General features: G+C 42.7%; 1 protein-coding gene across 2 annotated transcripts in view; it reads left to right on the forward strand.

Moving 5' to 3' along the window:
- COG5 (component of oligomeric golgi complex 5) overlaps positions 1 to 12,139 on the forward strand; it is a 310,045-nt gene that overhangs the window by 219,303 nt on the left and 78,603 nt on the right. The window lies entirely within an intron of this gene.

The raw sequence follows: 12,139 nt of genomic DNA on the forward strand, positions 1-12,139 counted from the left end.
CCCTTGGGCTTCACAAACTGTCTCAGCAATAGGCCAACCTCTTAAAAGAGGAAAATGACCCTTCAAACAGCGGGAGCAATCCTGCACACTGGGAAGTTGTGGAGCAGTTTGAATGTGAGGAGAACTCATGTAAATGAGCTTTCCATCTTCCATACGCAGCAGCTCCCTCTCCTGGATCCATCCCTCTCCCCAGTATCCCTCATTACTTTTGAGGAGTGGCTGTTGGATAAGGAGGGGGCTTTCCCAATTGTCAGAGGAGGTTTAGGGAAGGGGGCAGGGCAGGGAGAGAGAGAGAGAGGCTGGGAAGTCTTTATCACAGTGTTTAACTAAAGAATACCCAAGTGAATGGAAGGAATTTTGTAGGGTTAAATTAGGGAAAGACTGAATGAAATACTGTGTTCTAATCCATAAAGTGCTGAGCCTCTGTTCTGAGGTACTGAACACCCTCCCTTCCCATTAATTTCATAACGTGGGACTGAGCCGGTGGTGCCAGAATGAATTTTATAAATAATATATATTTGTTTCTCCATGATTATCTCCGTCTCAATTAGTGACCTCTTCTGTAAATTATGAGATCAGTATAGAGGAGTATAAAACAAAGCTGGACAGTTCTTATTCTGGGAATGAGCTAGCTAATGCATCCGATGAAGTGAGCTGTAGCTCACGAAAGCTTATGCTCAAATAAATTTGTTAGTCTCTAAACTGCCACAAGTCCTCCTTTTCTTCTAGCTAATACAGTATCAGGTCGTCTTACAACTCTTCATCTTGCAAGAATTCTCCCTGCATAGTATAGTGCTGCTTTACTTCTTCCTTTCTCAGGTCGATACTGTACAGTACAGTGCTTTTCTTGGCCATTATCTTGGTAACACCCAGTGTGAGGTCTACGGGAAGAAGTACTGTGCAGCATCATGTGGTGAGTGTAGGCAACAAAGCCACACAAATCAGTGTTGATGGTGTTTAGCTAAAAGCAGTCAAGTACTAGTCACAGCTAAAATTTGGGAAGCCATGTAAATCCACTCAGTTTGAGCTGTACAGACAGCTGTCTGGGGGAGCAAGAACTACGATGTGTGTTGCCAGTAAGAAATAATCGCAGCACTGAGTCATGAAAACTGTATATCTCATACTAATCCAAGCCACCACAAATTCACAGCTGGCATTACCATCTTCAAGTCCTCAGAAAAAGGTTGTAGAGAGGGGAGAGAAGGTTGAATGTTCTTTGTGTTCAGTTTCATTAGTAAACAGAGCTAAACAATTAAACAAGCTAAATTTAATAGCATTATGCCCATTTTCTAAGGCAGCATGCCCACTCCAGATGATATGAAGATGACCCTCCACTCTGCATTCTGTGTACTAATTAGAATTAGTGATGCCAACATCATTATTGCAGTCATCTTCTGCGGCAGCTGCACTTCCACTTTGCCTGTCCACCTGTTTTCTTGTTCTAACCATGGCAGTATAGGCGCCAGCCGAAGAAACATGAGAGAAGTGACCCCGGCCTTGATAAACACATGCCCTTTAATAATAAGGAAACTGGTTGCTTTTTGGTTCATTAGCCTCCTCCATCTACATATGTAGACTTAAAAATGACAAATAATAATATTGAAACTAAAGGTGAACTGAGTTTGTTTACCTGCCAGGATATTCTTTCAGTGATTTAGATGTGAGTTGATGAACTGTATCAAGAGAAATTCAGAATCTTGATGGGTTAATCTCAGGCTTTTCAGGTAACAGATTGAAAAACTTATTTTACATGTTATTGTTTTGAAATGTATTCGTAATTTTTATTTTAAAACTGATGAGTTGAAACATTAAAATTACAAATACATTTTGAAATAATTTAATTTGTTGTTCTTGTTCTCTTAATGATTCTGGTTCTTTACAGTGATTTTGTATTTATTTAAAAAATAGATTTGATTCACCTTTAAAGAACTGGTAGGTGCCTTCAACTGTTCTACCCTATTTCTTTTCCCTTTCAATCGTTAGTGACTAATCCTGCTGCAATGAAGGCCAATAGCTAAGTTAGCATTAATTTCAGTATCTAGCCTATCTTTTTATGAGAGCCCATTACCTAATCATATAGGTAAGAATCTGGTTGAGCCCCTTGTGATACGGAGTTGAAACTGAACTCTGATCTTCACATACGGTAGATCCTCCACTCCTACACACATTTCAGTTAGTGGCATTACAAAGTGAAAAGCAGTTTTCACAGCATGACAAAACATTTTGTGTTTTTGGCAATTGTGATCGGTGGAGACACGTGAGATGTGGCTCCCTCCATTCAGACAGGAGGGAGCCAATGACAGGACACTCCATGAGCAGCTCTTCTTTCCTCCCTTTGGTCTGCTAGTGCCCAGATTTGTTAACAATCCAATTAGACTGCAAAGGCCATCATTCCTCCAGACTTTTCGGGAAGAGGGTGGGCTGAGGGATGAATGGGTTTATTGTTATTATTATTATTACTATTACTATTATTATTTCATTTTATTTTTAATTTAATTTATTGGAGCACTGGACTGTGATTCAGGATTCTATTGGGTTCTGTTCCTAGCTCTCACTGGCATGCTGAGTGACCTCTGGCAGATCACTTCCCATCTTTGTGACGTAGTTTCCCCATCTGTAAAGTGGGGATAATGATACTGATCACCTTCATTAATCACTTCAAGATAAACTGATTAAAAGTGCCACATAAGAGCTATTCTTTGGCATGTTATGGAGGGCTTTTTTTCTCATACCTCCTGGTGGGTATTTTTGGAGTGGTATAAGTAGTATATTTTATTAAATTGTCAATTTTGGAATTGCGAAATTTCAATTACACAAAAGTGCCTAGGACTCTGTGCGTGCGTGCGTGTGGGGGGTATGCGTGGGTGTGTGTGTGTGGGTGTTAAAAATGCATTTTAAAAAACCAACAATAAATCTGCATTTCACAAAAATACTGTTGAAAAACATTTTTTTTTCAAAACTGTCAAAAAAAATGTAGCTTGTTTCATTTCAGATGTGAATGTTTTCACATTCATTTATTGACAGAATTGCAAATGGTCCCAAGTGGAAAAACTGAAAAGCCAGTAGAATTACTGCCTTCTGTGAATTTGGAGAAAATATCATTTTATTTAGTTTTTCCTTAATTACTATAGGTATGATTTTTTTTTCCAAAAATTTTATAAAAGCACAAGTGGGCACAGAAACTACTTAAATATTATTATTATTTATTACTAATCGGTTAAATACAGATATGGTGTCTGGCCCAGTACAAGACAAGAGTAAAGACACCAGTCCTGATCTTACAAACACTTAATACTCACTCAATTTTAAACACAGGGACGCCCATTGACTTAATTGAGGATACTCATGTGCTCAAATGTAAGCATATACATAAATGTTTGCAGGATTGGAGCTACAGTCCCTGCCTTAAGGTACAATGTGTTTGCATTCTAAGCCCTAATCCTGGAATTGAGTAAACTCTTATATCTGCATGAAGACGCACTGAAGGTAAATTTGTGAGGGGGTGGGTTAGGCTTGGCTGACTCAGGAGACTGATAGTGGCACGTGGTACTCTTCACCTGTGGCTTGCTAGGTTTGATGATGAGTGGAAGCTAACGTGAAATGAGTTGGTAGTTTCAGTCTGGTTCCTAATGAAGAAGAATACACTTAATAAAACCACCATCATTGTTTGCATTAATTATTGTTATTGCCAGTCTCACTAGAGAAGTAAGGACTGGGTATACTTGCAGATAGAACTACCCCTCACCCTGAGATGTGGTTCTTCTTTGAGTGCTTGCTCAGGTCGATTCCTTTCTAGGTGTGTGCATGCCCAGGTGAACAGTTGTTGGAGATTTTTGCCTTAGCAGTATCCAGAGGGTCAACAGTGGTGCCCTGTGGAGTGCCACTCTCATGCATCGGTATATTAGGTGTCCCTGGCCCTATGCCCTCTCAGTTCCTTCTTACCGCCTGTGATGCTTCGATTCCCACTTCCCCTTGCTTTGCAAGTGGATAGCATTTTTTCTCTCAACTCTTCACTATTGTTCTTTGTATATACTTGTTTACAGTAGTTAGTGAGTAAGTAGGTGTTAAGTGTTAGTAGTTAGTAAGGTTAGCGTCCTAGCAGGGGATTTACCCTGGAACGGGACATGCCCCAGTCCCCAGGTTTTAAGCCCTCATCTGCCTGTAACAGGCCTACGCATTATCAGCATTATCTCTGGGCTACACTCTGCAATTCTCGGTCGTTCCTCCCTTCCGCCCCCCTTCCCCGTCCCTCTTCAGGGACCCTTCTCACAAGCAACTTCTCGTTCAGGAGGTCGACAGCCTTCTGAAGCCAGGGGCAGTGGAGGAGGTCCCTTGGGAAATGAAGGGGAAAGGATTCTACTCCCTTTATTTCCTAATCCCAAAAGCAAAAGGGAGCCTAAGACCCATTCTGCAATTGTGGCGCCTCAACAAATATCTCAAGAAGTTGACGTTCCGCATGGTCTCCCTGGCTTCCTTCATTCCCGCCCTGGATCTGGTAGACTGGTACGCTGCTCTTGACTTGAAAGACGCTTATTTTCATATTTCCATCTTTCAAGGACACAGAGGGTTCCTCAGTTTTTTGGTGGGCCAGTGTCATTTCCAATTCTCACTGGCCCCGTGGATGTTCACAAAGCGCCAGTAGCCACTTGTGTGAGTCTCCAGGTCTATCCGTATCTCGACAACTGGCTCATCAAGGGCAGAGGAGTCTTAGTCTGGTGTGTTCTGTCACAACCTGGGCCTGTTAATAAACGAAAAGAAATTGACCCTCATACCATGGAACAGATAGAGTTCATAGGGGCGGTCTTCGACTCCACGTGGGCCAGAACTTTCCTTCCAGAGGCCCGTTTCCAAGCCATGTTGGGCTTGATCTCGCATATAAGGGACCACCCACTCACACAGCCCGCACCTGCCTGAGGTTGTTAGGTCACATGGCAGCATGTATTTACGTGATCTGTCATCCCTGGCTCCATCTCTGGCCGCTGCAAGTGTGGCTGGCATCAGCCCACACCCCCAACAGGCACAATCTAGACCTGGTAGTCAGGGTGCCAGACCACATCTGGTCGTCCCTGGAAAGGTGGGTGGCCCCAGATCAGTGCTGGAGGGAGTTCCCTTCGCAGCCCCAGCCCCATCACTGACCCTGGTTTCCGATGCCTTGGACCTGGGCTGGGGATCCCACCTGGGCAGGCTCAGCACGCAAGGCTGCTGGTTGCAGAATGATAGCTCCCTCCACATAAATGTCAGGGAGCTCAGAGCGGTTCTCTTGGCCTGCCAGGCTTTCCGGTCCCTCCTGGAAGGCAAGGCGGTACACCATCGCAATGTTTTACAGCAACAAGCAAGGTGGAGCCAGATCATCAGCCCTTTGCCAAGAAGCTCTCTGGCGCTGGGACTTGTGTGCGGCATGCCATTTATCTGATGTTTGCACACCTCCCCAGACCAGGAATATGTTAGAAAATCATCTCAGCAGGTCCTTCTCATCTCACCACGAATGGTCACATCTGGATGTGGTTAGTGTGATCTTCCAAAAGTGGGGAACTCCCCAAGTGGACTTGTTCACGTCTTGTCAGGCCAGGAAATGCCACGTGTTCTGCTTGATTTGGGGGATCAACAGAGGCTCCCTGTCAGATGCCTTTTTTACTCCTATGGTCAGGGGCTCTTATGTACCCCTTCCCGCTGGTGCCATTAATCCACAGGGTCCTAGTGAAGATCAAACAAGACAAGGCAAAGGTAATCCTGATAGCCCTGGCTTGGCCTTGCCAACACTAGTTCGGCACGCTTTTGGACCTCTCGGTGGTGACCTTGCTGCAGCTGACGCTCTGGCCAGTTCTGCTGTCTCAGACCACGGCGGTCTTCTGCACCCAAACTTGGCAGTGAGCGCTGCACCTGACGGCTTGGCTGCTGTGTGGCTGAATGCGCAAGAGCAGGAGTGCCCAGCCCGTGTCCAGCGGGTCCTGTTGGGCAGCAGGAAGCCCTCCACCAGGGTGACCTACCTGGCCAAGTGGAAACAATTCATGTGCTGGGCCTTGGACCAGGGTATTTGGCCTGAGCAGGCCTTGCTGCAGTTGATCCTGGACTACCTTCTGCATCGCAAGCTCCAGGGCTTTTCTTTTTCATCAGTTAAGGTCTGCTTGGCTGCTGTTTCAGCCTTTCACCCTCCATTCCAGGGCAGGTTGGTCTTTGCGCATGACATGACGGTCTGGTTTTTGAAAGGTCTGGAATGACTCTATCCCCATAACTAGGATCCAGTCCCTCCTGGAGACCTGAATCTCATGCTGGCACAGCTCATGGGTCCCCGCTTTGAGCCCTTGGCTTCCTGTTCTCTTCTTCTACTCTCCTGGAAGGTCTCATTCTTCGTGGTGATAACGTCTGCCCACAGGGTCTCTGAGATTAGGGCACTAACCTAGGATTCGCCATATACAGCGTTTTTCAAAGACAAGGTCCAGCTGAGGCTGCACCCAGCTTTCCTGCCCAAAGTTGTTTCACAGTTTCATACGAGCCAGGACATATTCTTGTCCATCTTCTTCCTGAAGCCTTATGAGTCAGAGGAGTAGCGTAGATTACACTCTCTGAACATCAGGAGAGCACTGGCCTTTTACACTGAGAGGACTAAGCCATTCCAGAAGTTGACACAGTTATTTGTTGTGGTGCAGACAGGGTGAAAGATCTTTTGGTGTCCGCCCAGAGAATTTCATCATGGATTACCACCTGCATCCGGTTTTGTTATGAGCATGCAAAAGTACCTCCATTGGCGATTGGAACCGCCCACTCGATTAAGGCGCAAGCCATGGCGGCGGCCTTCCTAGCCCAACTGCCAATTCAAGATATCTGCAGGACCATTACCTGGTCATCCATTCACACATTCACATCTCATTATGCCCTTACCCAGTAAATTCGAGACAATGCTGGCTTCAGTAGAGTGGTGTTGCAGGCTGCACGGCTGTGAACTCTGAGCCTGCCTCCATGGATACTGCTTGTGAGTGACCTAGAATGGAATCAATATGAGCAAGCACTCGAAGAAAAAAAATGGTTACCTACCTTTTGTAACTGTTGTTCTTCGAGATATGTTGCTCACGTCCATTGCATTACCTGCTCTCCTACCCCTCTGTCAGAGTTGCTGGCAAGAAGGAACTGAGTGGGTGTAGGGCTGGTGGCACCTAATATACGACACATGAGTGCAGCAATCCAGAGGGCGCTAAAGCAAATACCACTTTTTCTGCTAAAGCAAAAATCTCTGACAGCTAAAGCAAAATACCGCTAAAGCAAAAATCTCTGACAGCTGGGCACGTGGGCATGCACACACCTAGAATGGAATGGACATGAGCATCACATCTCGAGGAACAACAGTTATGAAAGGTAAGTAACCATTGTTTTCTCAAGGTCAAGGTGAAAAGCATATTAGAAGCGTGTAGGAAACCTTACACTGCTGCCTATGCTGGACTTGTTTTCTGGGTACAAGAAAATGTTAGTCTCTTGGGTGGCCACTGACTTTCTGAAGTACTAGATTTACTTTGTTTCAGTTTATACTTATCTTTCATGGGTATGAGAGGATTGATATTTTTGAAGCACTTAAAAGACACAGGAAATTATATAAGAACTTAATATTTTTACTACTTGGAAACAGATTTTCTTAGGAATCACCAAAGTGTTCTAATGGTGAGTTTCAAAACTATATGCTCTTAACCTTTATTTTCTAGTTCAGGAAGTTATATTTTAAAAACAGTTTTAATTAATTTCTCAGTTGCATAAAAACACCCTTTTTTAAATTTTGCACTGCTGCTGGAAATCTAGAAACTATTATACCTTCGGCTTAAAGTGATCAAACTCAGTGTAATGAAATTCCATGCCCTGCAGTAACAGAAAGATTTTTTTTAAAAAAAAAATCATGGCGGTGTTTATTGAATATATTTACCTGCAATATATAATCAGAAATTTAAATGCACTAATCTTTTTTTTCTAGTTTAATCCCGACTACCTCTAGAAGATATCAAGGGTTGATTCAGAGCTCATTTTGCAGTACTCTGTTTCTGTACTGATGAATTGTACTACTGAAAACGATCGCTTTTGTTCATAGTCTAACATTTGGCAATTATGTTGCTATAGAAATAGTGCAAATGGATTTTCCTTAGTTCAGTCCCATGAGGTCTTGCTGTACAGAATTATTAAATCACCTGCACTCTTGCTTTATTGGTGGAAAAAATACTTAGGTTGTCCTTTAAATATCTTCAGTTTTCCGAGTGATGTTCTCAAATCTGTCTTTCTATATGGCAGGCTTTTGGCTACAGATGGAGAACGTCGTGTGCATTAGTATGCAAAGCCTTATTCCACAAGCCTGCAGAAAATAGCATATATTCTCTGTATTGTTTTACATTTCAAAGAGACTTGACAATAAAGATGTTTTTCATATCCTAGTCAAAATATCAAAGTTTTCACAGGAAAAATAAGTTGTGGGGGGATGGTTGTGAAGTGAGAATTTGCTTGGAAGTAGCATATCAGAGTAGGTATGGTATTTTAATGTTAGAATAGCAATGTTAAACACACACAAATCTGATAATTCACAGATGGGAGGTTATTGTACTCATTAAGTTCTGAACTTGCGTCATGAGTGGCTCTGCTATTCAGGATATAATGAAGACAAACTCGTAAAAAATAAATCTTATGTTTTCGGTACGCTCTTGCATTTTTATCTAATACTGAATATAGTGGTAGTCTTTCATTCTAATTTCTTTAATCTGGATTTGATATAAAATACTAACTTGATATATTAAGAACAGAGGTCTAGAGATTGCATTTCAGTAATTATCAAAGTTAATTAGTAGTTTATGTATGGGTTGTTTTTTTTTAAATTAGGTAAGCTGTTCTGATTTTGTGTTCAAAGCTAACTTTAAACCAGTTTGTCATACTGCAACCTTAATATTATTGTATGGTTGTGGGGGCTGCAGAACTTCAAACATCTTTGCTTCTATGACACTGGTGTTCTGCAATTTATTGACGCTTCAAAAGCTGTCTACTGGAAAATGGGTTATACTTTTTGAGCTGTGTAATCAAGCCAGTTTCATAAGAGCACGTGGGAATGCAGTTTTATCACTTGGATTTTACCAGCCTGCAGTACATACCATCTAAAATAATCTTGTAATCCTCTGAGTAGGCAGCGTTAAGCTAAATGTGGAGTCTGCAGTTGATTTGAGCAACTACAATACTAATATGACTCCCAACTATAAAAGGAACAGACTTATTTCGGTCTATCTACAATACATTGTATTGTAATAACAAAGACTATCAAAAGTAGAATTTTATATAATGCCCAGATATTGTCTCTTTAAAATGTTCTTATTGTTTCTGTTGTCATACTACAATATAAACTAATACTCCATCTTCTGAATCTAAATCCTTCCCATGCTGTCATGTCACTTAGGACAGTGGTTCTTAACCTTTCCAGACTACTGTACCCCTTTCAAGAGTCTGATTTGTCTTGTGTACCCCCAAATTTCACCTCACTTAAAAATTTACAAAATCAGACATAAAAATACATAAGTGTCACAGCACACCATTACTACAAAATTGCTTACTTTCTCACTTTTACCATATAATTATCAAATAAATCAATTGGAATATAAATATTGTACTTGCATTTAAGTTTATAGTATACAGAACAGATCAATAAATCATTGTATGAAATTTGAGTTTGTAGTGACTTCGCTTGTGCTTTTTATATAGTCTGTTGTAAAACTAGGCAAATATCTAGATGAGTCGCTGTACCCCCTGGAAGACCCTGTACATGTACCCCTGGTTGAGAACCACTGCCTTAGGACATGAAGAATGCCCTGCCATCCCTCTCTATCATGCTATTTGCCAGAATGGCTATCTTGTTGTATTTCTGTAGCACAACATTTTTACAAGGATAGGTTGTTGGCTTATCACTCAACCCCCAACTTGGAGGACATATGGACTGCTTTTCATCTGGTCACTAATTTTAGACATGTCTAGCTTGGGTGACACTATGAAGAGTAAAATTCCCACTGGCTTAGCTCTCAGGGTCATTGGACTACACAAGCCTTCCCACAGCTTCAAGGTACAGTCTCCAGGGAATGACTCCATCATCTTGGTTTACAATAAAGAGATTGACTTCAGATAATTGACAGTAATTGACAGTACTGCTTGCTCTAAGACCATGTCTGCTCTACTACTTATGTCGACAAACCTTATGTCGCTCAAGGGTGTTGTGATGGGGTGTACAAACCACACACGGGGCAACAAGGGGTTAGGGGATTATTTTGGACTCAGCCAGCCCTGCCCTGCCACATCAGAAGCAAATGCTCCATCTGCTGGAGGAATTAAAAGGCAGGGAATTAGCTCATTTGGGTGCCAGAGCTGGAGGTGAGCAGACTTGCAGCCCACAGCTCCAGCAGAGCAGAGCGAAGCCTAAGACTCTGACACAGCTGCTCAAAGGGGCCCTCCCTGAGGGAAGGGAGGACCCAACCCAGAGACAACCGGAGAGGTAAGTATCCTGTGGAACATAGACGTACTTATTGTGGTTTCGGTTTCCACACCAGGGGAAAGCCTTGGACTAAGCTAACCCCAGCGGGTGGATGGCCAAGAGGAAGAGGCCCAGGGAGGACAGTCTTAAACAGCCTTGGTTGCCAAACTCCTGTTAGCCCTGGGTCAGAGCCCAGTAGAATGGGAGGAGTCCCTTGGCAGTCAGGAGTTGCAGCTGTGACCACTAGGCCACGTTCCCCAAGAGAAGACTGCTACAGGTGTGGAGAAAACAAAAACCCTGAGTGACATAAATTTCGCCAGCAGAAGTGGTAGTGTGCACAATGCTATGTCAGCGGGAGAGCTTCTCCCACCAACATAGCTACTGCTGCTTGTTGCGGGTGGTTTAATTATGTTGATGGGAGAGCTCTCTTCCATCAGCATAGAGTGGCTACATGAGAGATCTTATAGCAGTGCAGCTGCATTGCTACAGCTGTGCCGCAGTAAGATCTCTAGTGTAGACATAGCCTAAGTATCCTAGTAAATGTCCAAATTGTGGCTCCTATGAGGCTCAGCCATGCTGGGGAGTAAGATGAATTACCGCTGTCTGAGGGACAGTGGCAGGAGGCACTGTTCTTCACTGATGTAGCATTCTTTGTTTGTCTGAGAAGAGTGAGGTAATGTGGAAGAAGATGCACAATAATATTATCTGGACACAAGGGTAATACCAAGGCAGTAATTTTCAAGGCAACATGTGAAATCAAAGTATAGGAGGTGGAAAAAGCCTTTATGCTAATAGCTAATTATAACCCTAATTTAGTGACGCAAGTAAGCACATGCTTAATTTAAAGTGTGTGACAAATACTGTTGAACTATGGGACTATGCACATGCTTAAAGTTAAGTTTGTGGTGTGTGATTGTTTATTTATATTCCAGTCATAGACCAGGAACCTATTGTGCTAGGTGCTGTACAAACAGAACAAAAAGACAGTCCCCACCCTGAAGAGATTGCACTCTTAAGTATGAGACAAAAACCAACAGTTTGATGCAGACAGATGGGAGAGTACAAGTGAACAATGAGACAGTAGTGCTTTGCTGAATCAGGACCCGTACCAGAAAGTTATGGTATACTTGAGGGTACAGAGACCTCCTTTTACGGTCATCTTCTGCCATCAGATGTGTGGATGCAAGTCCCATACTAGTTGCTCCAAAGTATTTGAGATCACAATTTGTCCCTTACTATATATTATGTTTCTTGGCCTAAACATAACCAGTGTTGTTTCCACCATGCCTCAGCTTTTTCCATGTAACGTATGTGCTAATGTAAACTGTGCTATTGAGAAAAGACCCAATCTTGCAACCCCTACTCATGCAGAGTCCCACTGGCTCCAGTACAAGTATTCACATGAGTAAGGAATTCTCATTCGAGTAAGGTTTGTGAGACTGAGTCTAATTTATAAATTGTGTAAGAGAGAGAAAAATGCAGTGGTAGGGAATGGGGTCAAACTGGAATCTAATTTATGATAATTTTCCTTGGACTTTACATGGTGAAATAGAATGTAGACCTCTAAGAATAACATTTACAAAAATGCCTGTGTCCCGTTTTCAGAAGTAATTTAGTAGTCTGAGGCTGTGTCTACACTACAGCTTATGTCGGCATAATTTATGTTGC

The sequence above is a fragment of the Caretta caretta genome, chromosome 1 (genome assembly GCF_965140235.1).
Source record: "Caretta caretta isolate rCarCar2 chromosome 1, rCarCar1.hap1, whole genome shotgun sequence".
NCBI lineage: Eukaryota > Metazoa > Chordata > Testudines > Cheloniidae > Caretta > Caretta caretta.